This window comes from Anas platyrhynchos, chromosome 5 (genome assembly GCF_047663525.1).
Source record: "Anas platyrhynchos isolate ZD024472 breed Pekin duck chromosome 5, IASCAAS_PekinDuck_T2T, whole genome shotgun sequence".
NCBI classification, from domain to species: domain Eukaryota; kingdom Metazoa; phylum Chordata; class Aves; order Anseriformes; family Anatidae; genus Anas; species Anas platyrhynchos.
In genome coordinates, this window is record NC_092591.1 from 12,889,893 (window position 1) to 12,912,267 (window position 22,375).

At 41.6% G+C, this 22,375-nt stretch overlaps 1 protein-coding gene and 1 long non-coding RNA gene across 3 annotated transcripts in view; both read right to left on the minus strand.

Annotated features, from left to right (window-relative positions):
- EML1 (EMAP like 1) overlaps window positions 1–22,375 on the minus strand; it is a 121,352-nt gene that overhangs the window by 84,457 nt on the left and 14,520 nt on the right. The window lies entirely within an intron of this gene.
- LOC119717090 (uncharacterized) lies at window positions 1,999–17,927 on the minus strand. Its single transcript, XR_005266083.2, has 3 exons — window positions 17,376–17,927; window positions 3,013–3,092; window positions 1,999–2,934 (listed from the first exon to the last, which is right to left on the minus strand). It is a non-coding gene; the product is annotated as an uncharacterized lncRNA (long non-coding RNA).

Below are 22,375 nucleotides of genomic sequence, written 5' to 3' on the forward strand. Positions count from 1 at the left end.
AGGCATTTTCAGGGTGAGGCAGGCACATAACACAGGCAGACTCTGGGGTTAGGTCTTGGATTTAGCTGCCTGAAGCCTGCCTAAGTCCTGATTAAAACAGATTTTATTATTATTATTTGCTTTTGTTCTTCCTCTTCGGTGAGCAGCAGAAAGCACAAAGTAGGGTTTGGTTTATTTTTCAAAGACAATTTCTTGAGGTGAATGAATTGTCTTCGTTCTTCACAAGAGGCTTTTCCTCACCAGCAGACTTTCTCCAGGTATTAGAGCAGGGTTCTCTGTCAGGGTCCTATAACAGGCTCAAATAAGGATTTCCTTTCCTACTGCTCTGTAGCAGACTTGCCTCCCGGTCTCCTTTATGAAAACACTTCAACTGCTGGAATAATCGCTCATCTAAATAGCAGGACTCCACTGTTTCAGCCACAGCAGGGGTCTTTATGAATGTCACTACAAAGTGCACTTCATGCATGTGGGAAAGATGGGATGTAAGGGGAGAATCACCATTACACAGGCACAGTCTGAGCACATTAAAAATACAATATAACAAATGTGGGCTGAAACCATCAAAGGTATGCATGTTTTACTATCCAAATGAAAACGCGTTACAATAAGTCCGTCTACATCATGTTGTTTTGAATGGCATATATTGGAATTGTGCAATTTTCTCTATAATTAATAAGATTGTTCTTAATTATACTGCTCAGAAAAACATAATATCGGTTTGCAAATTGATTGATTTGCAAGTACAAAAAGAGTGCTTTGAAGATGGAAAGAATAATGCTTTGCACATCTGTGACTCTTCCCGTCCAAAGACGGGAGGCGGCTCAGCAAACAGTGGTGCTTTCAGACTTGCACCAACTTCTTGAACTGAATGTTGTCATTATTTTACACATTTGGAAAATGAGAGGGAAAACATGACACAGCCAAAGCCACGTGGGGAGGTCAAAGACAGAATAAAACCAGAATAACTACCACTTAAGTGTACTAACCATTAGGCTATCCTGCCTACAAACACTGAAGGTATGTATTACTTATACAGTGTATTATGAAATGCTTTCAAGCATAGTATCTGCAAGAGAAATATCCTTATTTTTGTAAGGTCTTCCAACACCTTAGGTTCAATGCACTTCAATGTATGTTATGGCTAAATGCAGACTTGTTATAGCCATGGATATAGTGTTATGATACTAAAATGATACTATGATGAGAAACAATGTGCACTACAAATGCAAAGGAATGCAACTCCATTTCCACCTTCTAGGCAATCTGTGCTGATGGAGACAGCATTTTGGAGATGTTAATACTCTGAGAGATTGAAGTGAAGAGTGCAAGATGGGTGGCATCAATAAAGAAACAATCTGTTTACTCTTCAGAAATAGTCTTTTTTTTTTTTTTTTTCCTCCCTCAGTTCCCACTCTATTCTGCAGCCCTATTTTTGGTGGCTTCAGCCCTACACAGAGACTGAAAGCTTCAGCTCTTCAAGATCCCACTTAATTTGTTTTGTAGTGCAGTTGGGCCACAGCATTTCACTGCCAGGGGTGCAGAAGGGCGATCCCCACATATCCGCATCACTCCCTGGGTGAATTCCTTCTCAGCAGAAGGATCTCTCCTGCACCTACTGAAAACCTGGGCAGCTCGAGACATCTGGGTATTCAGAAATGCTTGCAGCAAATGTCAAAAAGGGAGAACAAGGGCACTCCTCCAGCACATGGCTGAGATAACTGTGACAATAAATATTCCAGAGGTCTATTTTATGCATATATTTAAGTCATATTTTGTTGGAATTTAGTATCTGCTTTATACAAAGCCATAAGAATATAAATCAATGCCTTCTGAATTGTATTGCAGAAGGAGAAGGCTAGAGGAAAATGTAGTGTTATGTGTTTTTTTTTGTTTGTTAGTTTTTAATGGTAGATACAGTATAGTAAATTGACCTTTTGAGGTGTTAACAAATTTCACCATTTTTTAACAAGGTGGTACTAAAATACTCATTCTGATAAGTTCTTAGAAAGATTTTTAATTTGATGATAAGAATTTACAAGAAGGTGTAAAATACAGAAGCAGGAAACAGTAAGGAGCGAAGAATATTTGTCAGCTGCATTGGGAGAGAGAAGCTCCTCTCTTCTGTGAACATATACCCACATGCCTGTGAACAGAGGAAAGTATCTCAGCACTATTTAGTTCATTTCTCAGTCAGTAGATTGATTGTTTAAACTTGTGCCTTATCAGGCCTGACATTCGTAATTTCCCACCTTCCCATGGCAGTGTTTCACTGTTTTCAGGATCCAGCACAATGAAGGCATCATGGGAACCAATGCACACTAGGAAAATTTACTGTCAACCATGTAAGTAATAAAGGACACATAAAAATGTATGTATAAGATGAAGCACCACATCACTTCAATATATTAATGTTACAAATGGCTAGCCCATCTCATTTACGTCACTTTTTACATTGGCAATAAGAGCTGAAATTGATAATTTATGTTAGCGGAAATTTGCCCAGATAGGACATTTTAAAGTTCTTTTGGGTCTCTGGGAAATGAATGATGGCAAAGGTCTTCTCAGAGGTAACTGGAAAAATACTGCCTGTCTCTTAGTGACTTTATGTTATGCTTGCCTTTTCTTAGGGGTCTGTTGGGAAAGACAATTTGCACTAGTGAACAAATCACAGAAAGCGGAGGATTTACTGGTGATCTTAACTCCTGCCATCACCCCTGCCCACTTACTACCCCAACTAACCTAGCTTATTGTTTTGCTTATCCATCTCCAGTGCCTTTGTGTAATTATTAATTACACAGAAAGAAGCAGGGGGAGAAGGCAGACAACATTCTGTTTGTACCATACAGGTTAGCCCTGCGCAGGACAATAGCGAGGTGACTGGTTCAAACTCCTTAAGTCTCCATGAACTTCTCCCGAGCTGGCAGAAAGGATGACCTACAAGAGATACGCGGGAAATTCAGCCCACTACACTCCCAATTCCTTTGATATCTGTCAGAGCCCAGGACCACCTACATTGAAACCTTACATCCCTCCAGTGCTTTTGCTGCCTCAGCCCATTTCTGCATTCCCAGTACAAGATCCCTGGGCACAACCTGGGGATGGAAGAAAACAGTTAAATCATCAGCTAATCTAAACTTGGCTGGTTTAAAAAAGAAAGCAATAGGGAACAATCCTTTCAGACAGTTTTCAACATCACTTTAAGGTAATTTCCATCATGGGCTGTAGCTTTTATTTTTGTGGGTAGCTGTAATTTTGTTTTGAATTAAATATTTTTTGTTGTTGTTATTTACTTTGGAGCAGCATTTTTCTCAGAAGAAACTTTTCTGTTCTGGTCTGAGCAACAACCCCAAGGCCTGCAATGAGATCAAAGCAATTTGTGTTACACGTGTTGTGTTTTTTTTTTTTAAAAGCAATTTATTTCTGCAGATTCACAGCCAGCATATCCAGAAACTTTGAAATTCCACTCTTCATCTTCTTTTGACATATGTAAAATCAATCAGATGCAACAAAAGCAGTGGTTGAACCAACGAAGCCTTCAACAAGATGCCCAGGAACGTGAATAGACATAGTGGTTTGGATTAAGGAATCAGGCCCATACAGTAATGAAATATTTGGCTTTTGAGGAAAGAATGCAGTTCGTCTTCAAACACCTCTGCCAGGCAGTGCAAGGTGTAGGATTACTAATCCGCCCCGGGGGAAGCCATGCGTGGCATTCTTCTCTTTGGTGGTGGCAGTCTGAGTTGTGGACAGAGGAAGAAGAACAAGGGGCAACAATGACATTCCCGCAGAGAAGCCCTGAGAAATTGTCCAGGCCCTGCTGCCTGGCTGCCAGCCACGGCAACATAAGGAACAATCCTTCATTTGTTGCACATACAGAGTCGCTTAATTTTAAAAACACTTCCTGATGCAGCGTTTTAATTCTTAAGTACTTCGCCACCTGACATTTCTCTCTCGAACTTACAAAGGAGCAAGAGAAAACCACAGCTATGGATAAGGGAATGGAGAGAAACTAAAAGGATTTTATCACTAGTGCAGTCATAATTCAAGGAAAAAAGAGCCAGAAGACAAGTTCTTTTCAACTCTTTGATGCCTGACAACCCCTCCTTGTCCCACCACTCTCCGACGGAATAAATACTGGAATAGAGAATAGAACGGATCTCAAAAGAAAAATATGTATTGTGTGCCATAAATTACACAAGCAGATGCAGCCATGAACGAAAGAATTAAGAACATAAAACCCCCGCGGTGTGCACTGGCTGATGAAGGGCTGGCGGCTGCCAAGGGACACTGCGTGACCAGGGGCAGGCCAAGCTGGGATCTCGCACAGACCCTGTCACGCAGCACTCGCTGCCTTCTCCTTAGCATTCATCCTCTTACACAGCTCTTCTGCATATTGGTAGCTGTTTAATGAGTGTTTTGGCCACAACCAGCTTGTGGTACATCTTACAGATGCCTGAGAAATTTGGTGATGAAGGATTTTGCACCTTTTCCCAAAAACATCTCTTCAGAGGAATATTCTCACCCTAAGGTGAGCAGAATAGGCCGAGGGCCAAGCCTGAAGCTGCTGCAGCCTTGCAGAGTACTATCAGCTTCAGCTTGGTTTCATTACTCTTTGATGGAAAAAATGTAATATAGCATTATTGTGTTATATACTGAACTAATTACAAATAACCTAGCTAGCTGCTTAATGCTCATCTGAGATTGGATCCAGATTTTTCATATTTACACATCTAGAATATGTTCCCATTCCTTCAAGATATCACTTCACTTATTAAAAGATTAGCAATATTGGTGCCATTTAGCTTCACATGAACAATTAAGAAGATAAAGCACTTGATGCATTATCAAGGGCATCAAATAGTTAGATGGCATTCACTTGCTATCTCTAAGATGCTTTGAATAAAATCCCTATAAGACTCTGCAAAAGGACATTTTGCCAACTTCATTGTTTTACATGTCACTTGGTGACCACCCAAGAATAAGGAGTAAATAGTACTTTATGCTGGAAAAGTATACATATGACCTATGATTTTCAACTGTCATACATGTGAATTTGCAGAAAATCATGCAATTAGAGACTAGAAGGAGAGTAAAATATCTGTTTGCATTCAATTCTGCTGAGCAAATCAGAATTGCCAGAGGACTACAGGACAAACGTCCTTTTCTCTCTTGCTTGTGCTCTCCATAAGCTATGTGCTGCTTCAAGTTGCATCTATTCAAGCAACACAATTAGGGGACAGTCGATATAATTTAGCATTTTGTCCTTTTTCCATTTGTTTGATGAAGAATTTTTGTTTTGTCATTCATGAATGAATGAATTCAATCATGAATTCCCCCACGTGAAATTAGGAAATATGACACATGAAGTTTGAAAGCCAGGGTTTTTCCATCCTTGCATGTTTTCCCTTGGAGCTCAGAAACTCAAGTTATCCCAGTGCAGAGGAAGGAGACAAAATGGAGTAATAAAGTCTCTGGCTACATCACAAGCCCCTTTCTGACCTGGCCATAAGATAATATATGGAAAGTGACTGAATTATTCAGGATAAGTATAGATGAGCTACAAAAGTATGTTGAGGCAAAACCAGAAAGACAAAAGCACAAAATGAGGTGCATGCAGGGACAGAGAGGCAACAAGCTGTCACTCCACAAGTACATGTGAAGGAGGCCAGGGGAGCACTGGCCCACTGCTTGTGTGCAGGACAGGTACTGGCAGATGACACCAAGAAGGTACAAGTTATGACTTTTTTTTTTTTTGTATCTGTCTTAATTCAACATGTATTTCAAACACATTAAGCAAGTGCTGTTGCTGAATACTGCAGTTACACCCCCTCTGCTTCACTCCATCCCCACCTCCTTGCTCCCTCCTGCATTCCACTGCCACAGCCATTGGTAAGGGCACGCAGGGATCTGGATGGGGGAACTGATCCAGCTGAAAATTAGCCTAGCAAAGAGGTGATTGTTAGTAAGATAAATCAGTTCCTCGGTTTGATTCACCTCATGGCAGCACTGTATTCAGATAATTTTCTTTTCAAATTGGCTAGACTGTTTAACTTCATCCCACGGTACTTAAAGCGCAGGCTGATCACAGAGCTGGTAGTTACTGTCTCTGAGAGACTAGAGGCACAGGGTGACAGAAGATCAGAAATGCACGGTGCCTTAGAATGGGGGAAAAAGAAGGAGCTGGGAGATTACTGATCAGACTAGGTAGCTTCCTCCCACTCACCACCAAAAGAAAAAACAAATCCCTAGCATTTTTTAAACAAACTGTTTGTATGTACCTATAAGATAGTGGGGAAGTGAGCACATTCAGCTGCAGTTGTAAGAACAAAGTTTGCCAAACCAACCTAGTTCTTTCTATAACTGCATTGTGTTGTGGACAGGGGGAAGGCTGTCGGTGTCATATAACTTCACTTCAGCAAGGCTTTTTGCACACTCACAAGCAAAATGAGGAAGCACAGCCCTGGTGACCCTGCTACACCTGTTCTAACAGGTGTAAAACTGTAGGCAATTTACCTTAAATATAACACAAAATGAGGGGATGTATGAAATACAATTCTGCATGGTTTAGTCCTTAGTCCCATTATATTCAACGTTTTCCTTAATGACTGAAAAAGGGAGTAGAGCTTACTTAAATGCGCAGGTCACAGCTTGGGAGCACTGCTAGTATGCTAGTCAATAGGCAGATTAAAATTAAAAAAAGAAAAAAAAAAAAGACTTGAAAGAACCATCTGTAAAGGCAAGGTAACAGGTAATAAGGCTGGCCCACTGCAAGAGACTACATTTAGGCAGCAATTGTCTGATGGAAGGCAGATAACTGATTAGGAAGCAGTTTTAAAAGGTTAGAGTACAAACTAAACATTTTGTCAGCTGTGCTGTGCAAATTGGAAAAGGCAAGCATCATACTGGGATGGATAAATAGTCCTCCAAATGCATGAAGTAATCCTTCCACCTTACTCAGCACTGATAATGCCTTAGCTGGAGCACTAGGGCCAGTTCTGCATGCCATGTCATAAGTAAATGTGGACCACAAACAGAAAATCCCCAAGACAACCAGAATCATCTGAGAGAGCTTCAAAGCGTGACCTGTGAAGGCAGGCTGAGCAAAATTTGAGGCTGTCAAACCCATGAAGGTGGTGTGAAAGGGGGTGATAAATTCCTTGAGCGCATAAAATTGTATCAAAAAGGAAGAGAGTTATCACAGTTAGAACAAGTTTAAATGGTGTTTAAATTGTATCAAGAAAGGCTGTCATTCAGATTAAACATTAGAGAAAAAAATATTTCCAATGGTAAAGGCAGTAGAGCACTAGAATAAGTTACAGAGCATCCATGGAGTCTTTAAGAACATTTTAGACAAGTGTTTGATGTGATATCGTTGGCCCTGCCTTGGGTTACATTGACTAGATGAACTCTCAAAGTCTTTTCCAGTCTGGTTTTCCTGAGATTCACCTCAGCGTTGTTGTTCAGACCTTTAAGCTTCCCAGGGAACAGTAAGTACAGGTCTGCTTCCTTGGACATTGTGCTGCTGTTCTTCTCACACCTATTTTATTTGGTTTACATGATGTGAATTGCACAAGTAATTGGCTGGAATACCTCAAATAACCCTGCTGCACTTACAAACTCTCTCATGTGCTATCTAACTCGGATAATGGAAATTGAGATTTCAGGTCTAAAAGGCCCTCTGCCTGCTTAACCACCAAACAGCAACCCACTGCTCCATCTTCTGCTCTGATGAGATCAGATCTTGCCCCCGCTTCGGTCATCAACAACAGATTCCTACCTCCTCAAGGGCAACTGATGGAGCAACTAGTTTAGTTAATGTCATACCAGGAAATAAATTCCTGGTTTCCTTTCTGAGTACTCATGTATGTGGTGCTACTATTTAGGGGCTGGTGATGGGGAATCAGCTTTTCCTCTCACAGTCATTTGTGTATGTCAGGCCAGGCCAGTACTAAGCAGTTCTGTTAACTAGTTGCTCGTTGTAAAATGGTCTCCTGCTCCTATCCCTGCTAGGAGGAGATAGAAAGCAGAGCTAAAATTTGGCCAAAAAAAAAAATCACAATCACAGTAGTGAAATACCAAAGGACTGAGTAGGCATTAGGACTGAGGTGTCCCCACTGTCAGCTTACAAAACAATATGTGGGATGGCTAGGATTTGGGTTTTCTACTCTGTTCCCTTTTTTGGGCCCACTCCTACACTGCCCATATGGACAAGCTCACAAAATAAAAAGGCTATTCACACTGGCTGCAGTATTTGCTTTCAGTTAACAATGTCTAATCGCTGTTTAGCAGGCAAATGCATACAGCTACGGAAAGGAGAGCTCCCTTTGTGTTTGATGCTTCTCTGCATCTGAAACCAGCACATCTGAAAGTGTTTTAGAGTGAACTCAGTCTGTGCTTGGCTTCGTATCGTGAAGTACTGCTAAGGAATCAAATGTTTGCATGTGTTTTTATTATTTCCTTGTATGAGATGAAAGACATTTATGCCTCTTTTCTCTTTATTTACAGAGTGCTACATTGCAAAAGCATGCTGTACAAACTGTCCTCCCTTCCCCTCCTAAAAAAGTGATATTCAGATATGATTTTTTTTTCTAGGAGGTACAATCTCCTAAACAGGCACTGAAAGGATCCTTAGCCTTGAAGTCTAGACAATTGTTTTTCTGAACTTACAGTTCACATTGTTAACAGAACTAGTTTCTGCAAGAACAATTTGACTTCTACATTATCTAAAATACACGTTTAATGTATACATTATATACATGTATAAAGGATGGCTAGATTAAATTAAAATTTGTACTTTTATATGATGTACATTTTTATATATATATATATCTTTTATTCCATAACATAAGCCATACATTTTAAAATAGTATCTTCACATTTTTGAAATTCAGGTTTGCCGTTCTGCTTAGACACACTGCTGTGACATTTGAGAATGCTGTGACATTTGGATCTGCGTCCAACAGAGGGAGGTGTTTAGAATTATGGAGTTGGTCAAAACTCTTTCTAATTTTAAGGAATTCAGCCTAAGGGAGGGGGGAAAATACAGTGGAACAACACATAATTTACCATTGCAATAATATGCATTTAGCTACTCTGTTAGGATTCAGCTGGGCTACTTTCAGCTGCCCTACTTTCAGAGAAGATTTAGGATGAGAACAACTGGCATTATTCAGAGGGAGGACTATTAGACCTGACAGGTGACAATATCTTCTCTGTCTCAGAAAGGAACTAAGATTCTCTAAAAATAAAATACAGTATTTGGTTTGTGCTGCCTGCTTGATGTAACACGAACTGAAGCAAAGGTCCGGTCTGGTAGGCAATTTGGGTTCAGCAAAAACCTGAAGTTACTCAGCTGTGCTTTCCTTGCAAGCAGTCACTATGGCAATGGGAAAATATTGTGAGGTATAGGAATGATGGGAATATGACTCAGAGAGCACAGAAAGGGAACATTCAAAAACGTAACTCCCAGCAGGCAGAGAGGAGGCTCTTCAAAAATAGGCACAAACGGAGGATGACAGCGTGTAACTGCTCCGCACCGCTGTGCTAACGGGGCGGCACGGCTAATAAAGAAAGGGTCACTTTGCTGTATAGCTTCACCCCCACGTTGCGGGGGGAAACAGCAGCAGCAGAAGCTGTGGCTGGGTGCCATGGTCCTGCACCTCTCCCCACTGAGATATTGCTGGGCAGGCACAGCCAAATCAGTGCGCAACGTCTGCCTCCTTTCCAGACAGAAAGGCTTCTCCTTTCACCTGTGAGGCCACAGCAGCTCGCAGGAGGCTGAATCCTGTATGAAACCTCCCTTGTCACCTGCTCAGCTCCCACAGAATTAACCCAGATGCAAAGGAAGAAGCCCGAGACAAGAGCCAGCCTGCAGGGGACAGCACGGTGCTCCCTACAAAATGTCACACCAGCAAGAACTACCAGGTGAACCCAGATCTGCAACAGGGCTAGCCCAGCACCAGATGGGCCTCAGCAAGACACAGTAGACACTTATAAAACAGCTTGTCCTTAGGAGGATTTTCTCCCCAGTTTTGCTATTCAGTCCCAGGAAGCGTGAACATATATACCTTCATCAATTGCAGGAGGTGGAATTACATATATAATTTCCCTTGTATAAAAATATGTATTTATATCCTGCAGGTAATGATGAGTGCATGGCCTCTGTTAGTGCTAGCCATTTTCTGAATCTTTTATGCTTTTGGCCTCAGTAATACTCTGATGTAGTTAGCTCTACAGATCAATTATGCATTGTGCAAAAGCTTTTCTTTTAATCAAATTTATGTTCTGCCTTTTACTTAACTTAATGTGACTATATCCTTGAACTCTGAGAAATGCCAAGCTCACTACTCTTTTTTTTTTTTCCTACTCCCCTACATCCCTCTCAAGCTTCCCCTTCGATCTACTCAAATTGTTCCACCTTTCACACCCTGATGGAGGTGAGAGCTGCCTTTCCCATGGGCTTCTGGGACCCATGGAGTTAAGATGCTGTCCTCCAAGCTTCCCTTCCTGACCTGCCAGCCGCTGCTTCATGAGAAATTCAGCCTGCTGGACCCTTTGATCTGGGTCCCCCGAGGTTTGCTGCGGGAGGTACAACAGAGCCCTGAGGCATCAACACAGTTATTCTGTATTCTTTTACCTTAAATATACTGGCCATCAGTATTGTTGCTCAGCAACATGAAACTGTGTATGACTGCTGGCTTCATTAAACTTTAAAAATATTTTTTCTTGCCAACTCAAATAAATAATTGACAATGATTTCCGTGTATATTTAGCATGTCCATTGGAATTCCAGTAAGTAGGTAAAACAGCCTTTATATATGTAGAATTAAGAAGAAATAACTAATACTGGTTGTAAAATAAAATGCATGTGAAAAAATACCTGCATATACATAGCAATTTGGAAATCATTCAAAGAAGCTGTAACAAATAAATGTCAAAGCCTTGTAATTATTTCCTTACCGAACACATTGCACTTTTTCTTTGCAAAGATCATTAAATCTTATTGCATAATTTCCTCTTAGAAAATATGACAATAACTGATCCTTTAACTTTATTATACATATATTTGCTAATTTAGGCAATTGAACACATTAAATATGCGTAAATGGAGAAGAACAGATTTCAACATATATATTTTCTGGCTGAGTAACAATGCCTGAGGTTATTAACAGGGAATGGATTGTAAAACTCAAGAGCACTTTTCATCATCTAACTGATGGATTGCTTGTTATTCACCTCTAGCATCAGCCCCTGCTATAATAAATTGCTGCAATCCTTATCAGCAGATTCTTTTCTATTATCCGTGTGAAGTCCCAGTTTTATCTAATTGGTGGCATTACCAGAACATTTTTCTGCAAATACAGAAGCCTCCTGGTAAATGCAATTGCTGCCTTAATCCATAAGAGGCGCATTTCAATGCGCATCTGTGAGCAGAATGAGGAGAACCTGAGCTAGGGAACTCTGGAGATCTCCAGTCATGTTTGTTTTTGCAGTCATTTAGATGGGAGATAGAGGGATTAATCCTGTAATCCTTACTTAAGCTAAACTCCTGCTATCTTCAGTGAGATTCTCACTGAGGAACAGCTGTAGAAATTGGCCTGAACAAAGCCAGAATGAAAAAGGCCAAATTCTGCCCCTGGGTATGCGTGTTTGACTTCCTTAAAACCTGAAGGGTAACACCCTTGGCCTGGGATAATCAGCACACGATTTCCCACCCAGCACTATGGTGCCAAGACATCACTCAGTATAAATACCAGGCATATCTGCACCCCATGGGAAAAATATTTCTATCCAAGCTTCACTAAGAAGCAAGAGAACAAGTGCAATCTGAAACTAACATTCACAAATTAAACGTGCATTTTATTTAAAAAAAAAAAAAAAAAAAAAAAAAGAAAGTCATCCATTTTAACAAATCCTGGCAGTGCTCACAACATTCATTTTCACTGAATTCAGAGTTATTGCCCCCATTTTCCAGCTGGAATGGAAAATCCACATGCAAAGGTAAGTGATTTTCCACAGACCACACAGCAAGTGATGAGTATCATAGGGACAAATTAATCTTGGATGTAAATCCAGAAAGATTAATGGAGCTCTAACAGGGATTAATTTGGCCCATCATCTCTAAGAATGGCAAAACCAATTAGGCCCTGTCATTAATCTTTTGGGTAGCTCACGACTATTTCTTAAGCAATACTGGAAAAAAACACACCAGAACAGAAATGACCAAAATAGCCACTAAAAGTGGTGACTTGGCCATTCCTTGGCAATGGGACACTGAAATAGTGACAGCAGCCCCAGTGCACCCCGTGCTCTTCTCCCTCCAGCTCCCATCCCGACAGGGATGCTCTACAAAAATCACTTATTTGAGGACTGGATGGAAAGCCAGCCCGGACTTCAGTCATCAGTTGGGTTTGGGTCTTTGGTCAGGACAAAACTTCAATGAAACTGATTTGGAGTCAAATATATTTGTTGTGGCCCTAGGATCTTCAGCTCTTCAGAAAATACAAAATGAATGACCTACAGAAAGATTCACTTCTCCCAAAACTGTCCAGTGTCCACTTTGGGAGAAAAGTGTGAACAAACCCATTAGAAATAAGTATGAAGAAGCAAGTATTACAACACAAGGGTCAAAACTGGCCAACAACAGAGAATGAGCTCCATTTGGCACAGAAATTTTATTTTAAAGAGAAGTTAAATTAGACCAAAAAATTGTTAAAGAATAGTGACCAGCTATAACAAATGCGTATAAAGCAAGGATGCACTGAACTATGAAAACCATGGCTTCCAGACCATGGTTGATGGAATTTACGGAAAACAAACGTATGTGATATTGGCAAGGTGTAGCATGAGGACACTGAACAGTGGAATCAATTGTGAATTTGTACCCAAAAACTGTGTGCATTATCTAATAGGCCTGGCAAAAATGTTCCACTGGGGTTTTGAAAGCAAAACTTGGCAACAGTGAGATCATTAAAACCCTACTGCATTGAAAGACTCATCCAAAATTGTGGTGTGTAGCGGGTTTTTCATTGTTATTGAAAGAGGAAATATTCTAGGATCTTCCCATCAATAGTCCTCTCTGAGTAAGAGCTTCGTGGACGGAACTCCAGAAACAGTGAGATAACTTACAACCTCTTTCATGAGGATGTTCCTGGATAAAATAAAACCTCTCCTCATTCTCCATGGTGTGGGAGCTGAAACCAGGTGGCCTGCTCAGGCTGATGGTCTGGCCCCGTTCCCAAGGGGAGATGTAGGGATGTGCACGCTTGGATGGGAAGGCAGGTACAAGCTTTGCAGTGCAGGGCTTTCCAGCTTGCTTTACACCCCAGCTGGCTGAGCACTTCTTAGTAATTTAATGGCACACTGTTGAGTCCATCTACTAGCAAAGGATGATTAAATAATAATTATAAAAAGAACACAGAGTAAGCCCCTGCCTAGAATATGAGAGAAACTTCAGTTCTGGCAGAGTGACTTGAGTGAAGAAGATGGAGTGGGACAAGAAAGATTCTGACTCAGTGCTGCTGTGTCAGCATAAAACCAGTCAGGAGTATGTACTTCCACATACCAGTACTCATTGGTGTAGAAATGGTGATGTGGAAGTTTCACCAGCCAAGAATAGTAAATAAATGTACCGGGGAGCGTTCCTACATGTATTATCTGTGTTTTAGGAGGGCAACGAAAACAACAGGAAATGTGTTTAAGAAAAAGCTGTCAAGCTAAGCCCATAATGTATAAAAAGATAAAAGAAAGTCTATTTTAGTGTCTTCCTTTGACAGATGCTTCCAAGGATATATTCTGAGAAGTGCTCCAGCACAAGTCTGCCTCCAGAAGGACTTTCAGACTAGAAAATGAAAACGTTTCTCACTGTTTCTGACAACCACATTTAGTCATTAGAGGAAGAAATGATTAAAGATCTCTGTAATTTCCAATTGTATTGAACGTAATTTCCTATTATATTGAACATAATTTCCTACTATATTGAACATAATAATCTCCAGTCAAAAAGAAAGGTTTGATCCCACCTGAATATAAAACGCTGTATTTCAGCAGACTAGCTACCTTAATATGAGTTTTCCTTTTAAAGAACAGATCAGATTTATCACTAGTGATTTGGGCAATGACCATGTCTATGTCACCACTTATCCCACCTTGCTAACACACAAGAAGCGCAGTGCTGCAAGCACAGGGCTACATAAAACCAGTCAGTAAATGGAAAGGTGTGTTGAAGTGTGTAACTGCTATGCAAACCAATTAATGCCTTCACCTCTGTTATGGCTGGGCACAAGTAACTTCTTTTGGAGCTCAGATATGCTGTAGAAGCAAGGGGGCCACCAACCTGCTCAAGCATCCCAGATATCAACTCCATGCAGATAGACTTGCCCTGAAAATCTTATTTAGTGCTGGGGGGGCAAAAATCAGTACTGTATTGCTGTAGTGAACACCACTATAAAAATACCTGACATTCAAATCCAAGTCACTTCATAAAAATAACTTCCCCACTAACATTATAGAGAGTCTAGTTCATAATCTTTGTCCTACTTAAAACACACACATCAGGAATAATTTATGAAGGAAGACACATGCATATTTATAGTAACTGCAGTTTTACAAGCCCTGTTCACCAAAGCTGCAAGATTTGGGGAAACAGGAAAAAAAGCAGCGACAGCAGCTGCTTCCAGGCAGCGTGGCACACAGCAAAGCCCCAACTTTGCCCAACAAGCAACACGTTAGCCCTTTGTCGATCATCTGATTGTCAGGGGCTGTTGATTTCATTAGCAATCAGCCCTGGTTGTGTGCATTAAGACCAGGGTAAGAGGCAACCTTTAATGCACGTAGATATGGACAAGCCCTTTATAATCTAGTTTGGATACATCTGATGCTATTCAGAGGGTTACTGGGTTCTCTTTTCCAGACTTTAAGTGTAATAATGGAAATATTTATTCACTGAATTATGTACATGGTGCCCACTAAGCACTATATGAAGAGCACTCTGGAACAGACTCCACGCATGTATGTGAAGTCTGTGGTCATTTTCACATACCCATTTTAATTAATATTTACACCAAATTAGGGACAAATTAGCTCCCTGCCGTGTTCATGCTAAGAAGAGGGAGCTTCAACTGTGGTGCAGTTTGCCCAACCCAAATACATCCCACAACACCCAACGACATCGAGGGACGTTTAAAAAAACAAGAAATACTTATTTCAGCCTGCAAGCATCCCTTCTGATATTTTGGCAGATGGTACCAGCTCTGCACCCTGCAGCTCCCTATGGCAGTACCACCTCCAGCCCCGTTCTGCAGGGAGCACAGGTGCAGCACAGCATGCCTGAGGACTAACAGGGCTCCTCTCGCAGGAAACAAAATATGTGCCCCAGCAGGTAGAGCTGGACATCATCCCCTTGCTCCAAGCATGCAGATGTAGAGGGGGGTAAATACAAAGGTGAGACAGACCAAGGTCTGAAATACGTCTCACAGAGTCAGTGTCCCAAGAGCATGAGCAGCTGGTTAATCTGATTAAAGAAAATGGAAAAACATCTTGATGGTGACACAGCCACAGGGTGATCAGTGTGCAGTAGAAGCCAGAGAAATATGTATCACCCACAGAACTCAATTAACTAACTCCACCGATACCAGAAAAAAAGCAGGATGCAACCCAGTGTGGCTGTTCCATGCACAGCTTGGTGGCACCCACCTAAAGCCACCATCCTCAACTCCTCCTGGGACCCAGCATGCTGGAGGTTCCCTTCCCACACATGCTGGACAATGCAGACACCAGCAGTATGATTAAAAGTAGTGGCATTATCCATGTATAGGTATCTCATCTTTATTTTGAATGGAAAAGAGCCCATGAGGATGGATTCCTCACTCAATCTATTATACACCGTGGGCAATACATGGCCCAGGTTCTTCTCAAAGTTTTTTTTCTATAATGGAAAAATATTCACTCTTCCGCAAACGCTGGCATTCAACCTCCCAGCTGGATAGTTTCAGATAGAAGTACAGTGAGATCTCTGAAGCTACCTTTCTAACAACTCATGGGTGACTGACACAGCCCTTCGCTAGGCTTGTGCAGGGAGGAGAGCCTTGGCTCCCTAACAGCCCTCCTCCACCTTCAGCCAGCTCCACGAGAGCAAACATTTTTGTAAAGCTCCCTTTGAACAAAGCAGCCAGCTCCAATGCATCTTTCCACCTGGGCTGTCTCAGCTGCTCCCCATTAACAAGTCACGCACTTTATGACACAACAACAGGGCTGCCAAAAAAAGGGCTTTTTGAACCTATTCCTGCCCTGCGAAGCTTGATCATCTATAATGCTTGGTACATGCATTATTCAGATAATACTATTTACTGCTGCAATGCCAATTGCCAGGCTAGTGCAGCTTTTTGGGACTGAACTCAGAAGTGAAGGGCTGTTGAGGGCATTTGGCAGTGCACAAGAAGAAGTGACAGCACCTCCTGAGAGCAAACCTCCAGACCTCAAAGCCAGCACCATGGGCAAGCAGCAGTCCTGGTCCCACAGAGCTGCTGCTTCTGGGCCAGCCCCAGGAGCTGGGTAGAAACACAGTGCATTCTTCTATTTTATATCTGGGTTTGGCTTCTGGAGTATGCTGCCAAGCTGTATACTTCAGGGAGAAAGACAATACAGCTATTTAATCTGCATAGATTAGTCTCAGCATGAACTTCAATCCTGGATTTTCTTGGGTAGATCTAGGATGGGGATTTCTTTTGTTAGCTGATGAGTAATATAAAAAGAAGGTCTACAAGTCTACTGCTTAGGAAAATTAAAGAAATCTAAAGTCACATTTATGATTTTATCTCTTCCCCCCCCCCCCCCCCCCCCAACTCCCTCCATTACTGACTGAAAGTACAGTTATTTATAAACACAAGCTAGTAAGCAATAAATCCCTTCTTGTTAAAATAAGTTAAACCATTAATGGCATTATAGCTTTTTTTCCTTTAACTGCCACCTGTCTACTTTCCAGGTTGTAATGTTGTAATGAAAGAAAAAAAATAAAGCTATTTTCTGTTCTAAACACACATTAAAACACTCACTGAGAATAGGTAATACTTAAACAGAAATAACTCTATGAGTTCAGAGCTCAACATTGAGTCAGAAAGATTTTTTCTTGCTGTGAGCATGATATTTAAAATAGGGCAAACCAGAAACAGATGCTATCTTACAGTATCACAACCAGACTACAGAAAACATCATTACAGCAACCCTATCCGTCTTGCTACTTAACACCAAGCCACTATCACACTTAAGGAAAATTAATTACTTTGTAGATGGAGGTAAAAATCCCAGCTGTTATAGAACACAAGGTAATCCTCATGCCAATGGCAATGTGGAGTTAAGTAATGGAAGAAAGGAGTGACCTGCACAGAAATCCACTGCTCCGCTGGAGTCTGCCTGGGCTGGTTCTTCAGGGATGGACTTCATGTTCCTCAGAGATACCCCTGAAGCAGCTGGGGGGTTATGGCCAGGACCCACAGGGCTCTGCATGAGAGGCAGCTGGGTGCCTTATCTTCTTTTTATTTATGTGAAGGTTACAATGGCAGCAGACAGCAATGCATAGACACTAAATTAATTAAGCTGTTTTTAAGCCACGGCATTAAGGTGATGTCATAAGAACCTGCTTAGGATGGCAAGGTCACTGCAGAGGGGTAGCACATGCCCAGTAATAATAGAATTTGTAGTTTGAAGGATTTATCTTGGATGCCTTGAGTGGATTTGTCAAACCACTCGTTTTGCAAAATACACACCACCTGGAGAACTTTTTCCAGCCATTGACATATCCAACAGCATCTCTGATTTAAACAGGAGAAGAGCTGATTAACCTAATTCAGCTGTGAGCAGCATGCATTATATGCTCAGGAATGCCTAAATAGATACCTAAACACTAGATGTCTTTGGAAACACAAAGAACTGGGAAGAACAAAATACTATAGCTCATTAATTTAGTCCAGAGTGAGTTTGTGTTTGCATACAAGCAGGCTCAGGCATACGTATGCTGGTGGACAAAAAATCTGCTCATCTTTCTCTTGGGATATTGTGTTATCATTTTGCATTGATAGCATGATCATGTTGTACAGCTTATTGTGGGACATTTTCTCTATTTCCAAAGCAACTAGTTTTGGAGAAATAAAGAAAAGCAACAACTTGTTTTGATTTTCATCATAACCTTACAAAAATATCTATTTTAGGGAGGCTCAAGCAGAAGAAATAAAGCTCATGGTGTTGCCTCACAAACTCTTAATGATACTATTGCCTCATTGTGAAATGCTTCAGCTAGGAAATGTTGAGCATCTGAACTGTAGCCATAATCCCCTCATACAGAAGCCTTTTCTGCAGCTCATATGGAGTAAGTACAAGCTGTGTCTTTGGCATTAAAGGAATCGGCTGAAGTGAGTAATGCTTTGTGTATTCTAGGGCTGCGATCTCGTAAACGTGGTAAAAAGATGGCAGCATTGGTTTTTCTAAGCGGTCGGTCCCACATGAGGTGAAGTGAGTCAGAGCATTTGAGAGGGATGGGAAGCCTTCAGAAAGGGGCTTTTGTTCCTTGTCTCCAGCCTCTAACAGTCACAGTGAAATCGTCTCTGCCATCTACCTCTTAGCATCGACATCAGTGGGGCTGTTGTTTGAGCAATGCTTATGAATATAAGCAAAGGTCACACAAGGAGACTTTAAAATCAGGATCCTTTTTTTTTTTTTTTTTTTTTGCCAAGCTTAAAATGGCCACATTGATGTCCCACCACTGTCTCCCATAAGGAAATGCTGGAGGCAGCTGGAGACAGAGACGGGGATCAATTTGTCACCAGGAGCTTTACAGTAACAACTATTTATCCCTGTCTGCAGTCCTCGTACAAACAACTGAAGAGAAACATTTCTATTCACTGCATGGCAGCCTACTACCCTTTCTTCTCCTGATAGCTGTTACTTGTAATTGCAGCAAGAATAATATCCTGAGGGCTTTATGCTGATCTGCTGGATTTGAACACCACTCTCTCAATTTACAGCCTCTACATCCCCACCGCAAGACGATCCCACGCCATCGCTGCTGCCCAATAAAAGCTCATAAAACAAGCTTAGGCCTGCGTATATTTTACCACCAATTTCACACGAGGAATTCAATGCAAAATCTGCGTGGTAATCTCTGCTCTGCTTTGCGTGCCACGGGGCAGATTTCGTGCCGCTTTGAGTGTGACAGAGCAGCACCGCGGGCGATGAGCTGTGCGAGGCCTGATCTCGGGCAGCGTGTGCCAGAGGAGGGCTGCACTCTATTAAGTGCTGCTTCTCGTAGCATCTCAGCGTTTTCGAGTGCTTGGAGGTTATGTGCTAGCTGTGCTTCAATGGTGCGTAAAAGCACTTCCCATTCAAGGTGAATAGTCATCGAAGTAACAGAGAAAATTGTTAAGTGCTGTCACTGGAGCCATCTTTGCTTTTTAATATAAGCGTTAATGCAATGCCCTGCCACACATCGTGTGGGGTTTACAGCCCGTTACTTCCAAATGCTGACTATAATGATAAAAACAAATACTGCGTTTCTCACAGGTTTCCATCACTGCGGTAAAATACTGGATTACGTCATGATCCCTGGGGCTGAAGGTGGAGGATTTTGCGCAGAGGAACAACCAGACTATCAGAAGATGCAATCCCCCTGATCCCATGCTGGCACTGAGGGGAAACTGGGAGCAGGGGTTCAGCAGCATAGCAGGGGGTGAGCACCCCTGTTCTCCCCTCTCTCACCACCTGAGGATGTATGTTGGGCGAATGAACTACCTCATATATATATATATATGGTGATAGATAATATATCGTATATATTATATATCCACACACCTGTCTGTGGGCACCACTGCACTTGCAAGCCAAGGGCACTTTGAGCTGTACCCATCCATATCAGGAATCCCAGCATTGCCCCATTTGGATTTTTTTAGTGGCTCACACATAGTGCTTCATACAGGTTTGTTGAAGTAAAAGGCCAAAGAAACGTGGGCACTGCTGCTAAAAATAGCCAGTTATGCCCTCAGTGATGCATTTGCTGGTGGGGAGTGCCCATACGTGCCTCCCTATAAACAGTCTGTTCTCTGGCTCGATATTGTCCGTGCCAGCTTGTGTATGGCTCTCCAGTTCTGTTCAGTCTGTTTTTCTATGGGTTATATCTTCTTTAGCTAAATATATTAGGGCAGTCTATTTATCTCCCTCCGTGGCAGCAAGACCCAAGCATGACTTCCTCCTGCTCTGGGAATGTCATAAATAAATCACTGTCCATTAATTCTCTGGGAGCATATAACATTTCAAAAACAAAAACAAAACAAAGCAAAACCAAACCAAACCAAAGCAAGGAGCTGTCCTTTTCTCAGGTTAGATTTGCTGCGACAGTAACAGAAAGAGGAGCATGTCGTTAAACTTCGTTGGCAGACATCTTGGCATCGCTCTGATTTATGCAAGTAATAAATAATTGTACCGAATGGCTTCCCGAGGTACAGCTAATTCCTTGAAAGAAGCCCTCACGTGATTTAACTCCCCATCCCCCAAACAAGCACAGTCAGGATGCTGACCAGGATTTAAATCACAGTGCTGTAAACTGCCACGGATGGGGAGAAAATGAAATTGGGGCCTCTGGCATCACTGGTAGTGCCAGAGACTGTTTATGAACATGTAACTCAGCTTATTGATAAGCATTTTGACCCTGAGATGGGCCCTTCAAGGGACAGCTCGGGTGGCTGCAGTCGCATGGCACGGTGATGGCAGAGAGCAGGGTTTTGGCCGGTGTCTTTTCGGAATATGAAGATGGTGCAGAGAATTCACAGCCCTGTGACACCAGGACCAGTGGTTCCTTCCATTGCTCCTGGCTCCTGATAGGATCTCATGTTGGACATCTTTTACCTTTTGATTAGTTGCTCACTCATTACTAATAAAAGCTGGTTTCAATTTTTGTTGCTAAGGGTCATTTTGGAAAGTATTTAGGGTTGGGTAGAACTGGGGAATAATAATGAAATCCTTCGGGTACAGACTGAATATCTTGTCTCTTCAGTTTAGACAAGCCACATAACCAGATTTATTTTTTTCCTGTAACAAAATAGTATTTTACTGATACATTCACTGATAATATTTGGCAGCTTCCTTTCTTATTTTTCTCTGTAGACACAATCTGTGTTATGAAATGTCTTTACTGCTGTCAAGGGTGGTGATTTCTGTAGCAGGTCTGCACATAACATTAAGTGTGCTATTTGGAGCAAAATGAGAGATAGCAGCATATTTGTTTCCCCACTGGTAAAAGTTTTCCCAAACACTCCCTTTTCCAACAGCACGTTCCTGATCCATACTGTACATGCTCAGACTGCTAACATCATGTTAACAAGGCAACATCAGGGAACTTTTCATGTATCCAAGTTTTCCCTCAAGAGCTGGGCATACACATTTCCAAGCTCACAGAGAAAAGCTGCTGGCTTCCAACAGCCAAAAAGCACAGCAAGACTCATATGCTGTGGCTCCCTCTGAATGAGTAAGCAGCCGAAAATATCTCTTGCATTTTCTTTGGCAACTGGGGTTACAGAGAATATTTATCCTCCTTTCCATATTTTCTGTGAACCGAGTAGTGGAAGATCACTGCTAACACAAGTGGAACACAGACTTCAGTTTTTACGTGCTGTAGCTGGCTTCATCTCACACGGAACAGCTTTGAAACACTGATAACTTCACTCGTGACGTACTCTGCTCTCTTCTTCACAGCACTGGATTTTACAGCAAGTGCTTCTCTTTTTGTGTAATCTGGCCTTATCTTGGTCCTGCTCTTAATGCTCTTCACTATCAGCCAAGGCATTAATCTCTAGACTGTGTCCTAAAAACATTCCTGGAGAGGTGATGGAAGTACGTATCAATCCTGTTTTTCAGTCCATGCCATAAAGATTACTTTTGTGCCAGACACAACAGGACACAGATACACTTGTCAGTTGATGCGTGTTTGTATGAAAAAAAAAAAAAAATGAAAAGAAAAATAAAAGATGATATTTTGAGTTTTTAGGAATGAGAACCTAATACAGTAAGACCAAATTAAGCTCACTGAAATCAGGGAAAAGATGTGAATGAGCAGTGAGGCAGAGTCTCAGTGCCTATCTTCAGACAAAGAAAACTAGGCAATGTCCATGCATTGGACCCTTTAGCCTAGACTGCTAATTGCTGCCGAATGGGTTCACTTTAAACGTGGAGCTTCTTTTCTCAGGTCCCCAGAATGAATTCTCTAAACCCTGATATCCAAAGCTTATGTGATAGCTTTAGTGTTTACAGTAAATGAGAAAAATGTTTGTCTGCTTGCTGGCACTTTTGCAGCAGTTCTTTCCAAATAAAAAATATAATAATTGGATGTACTATT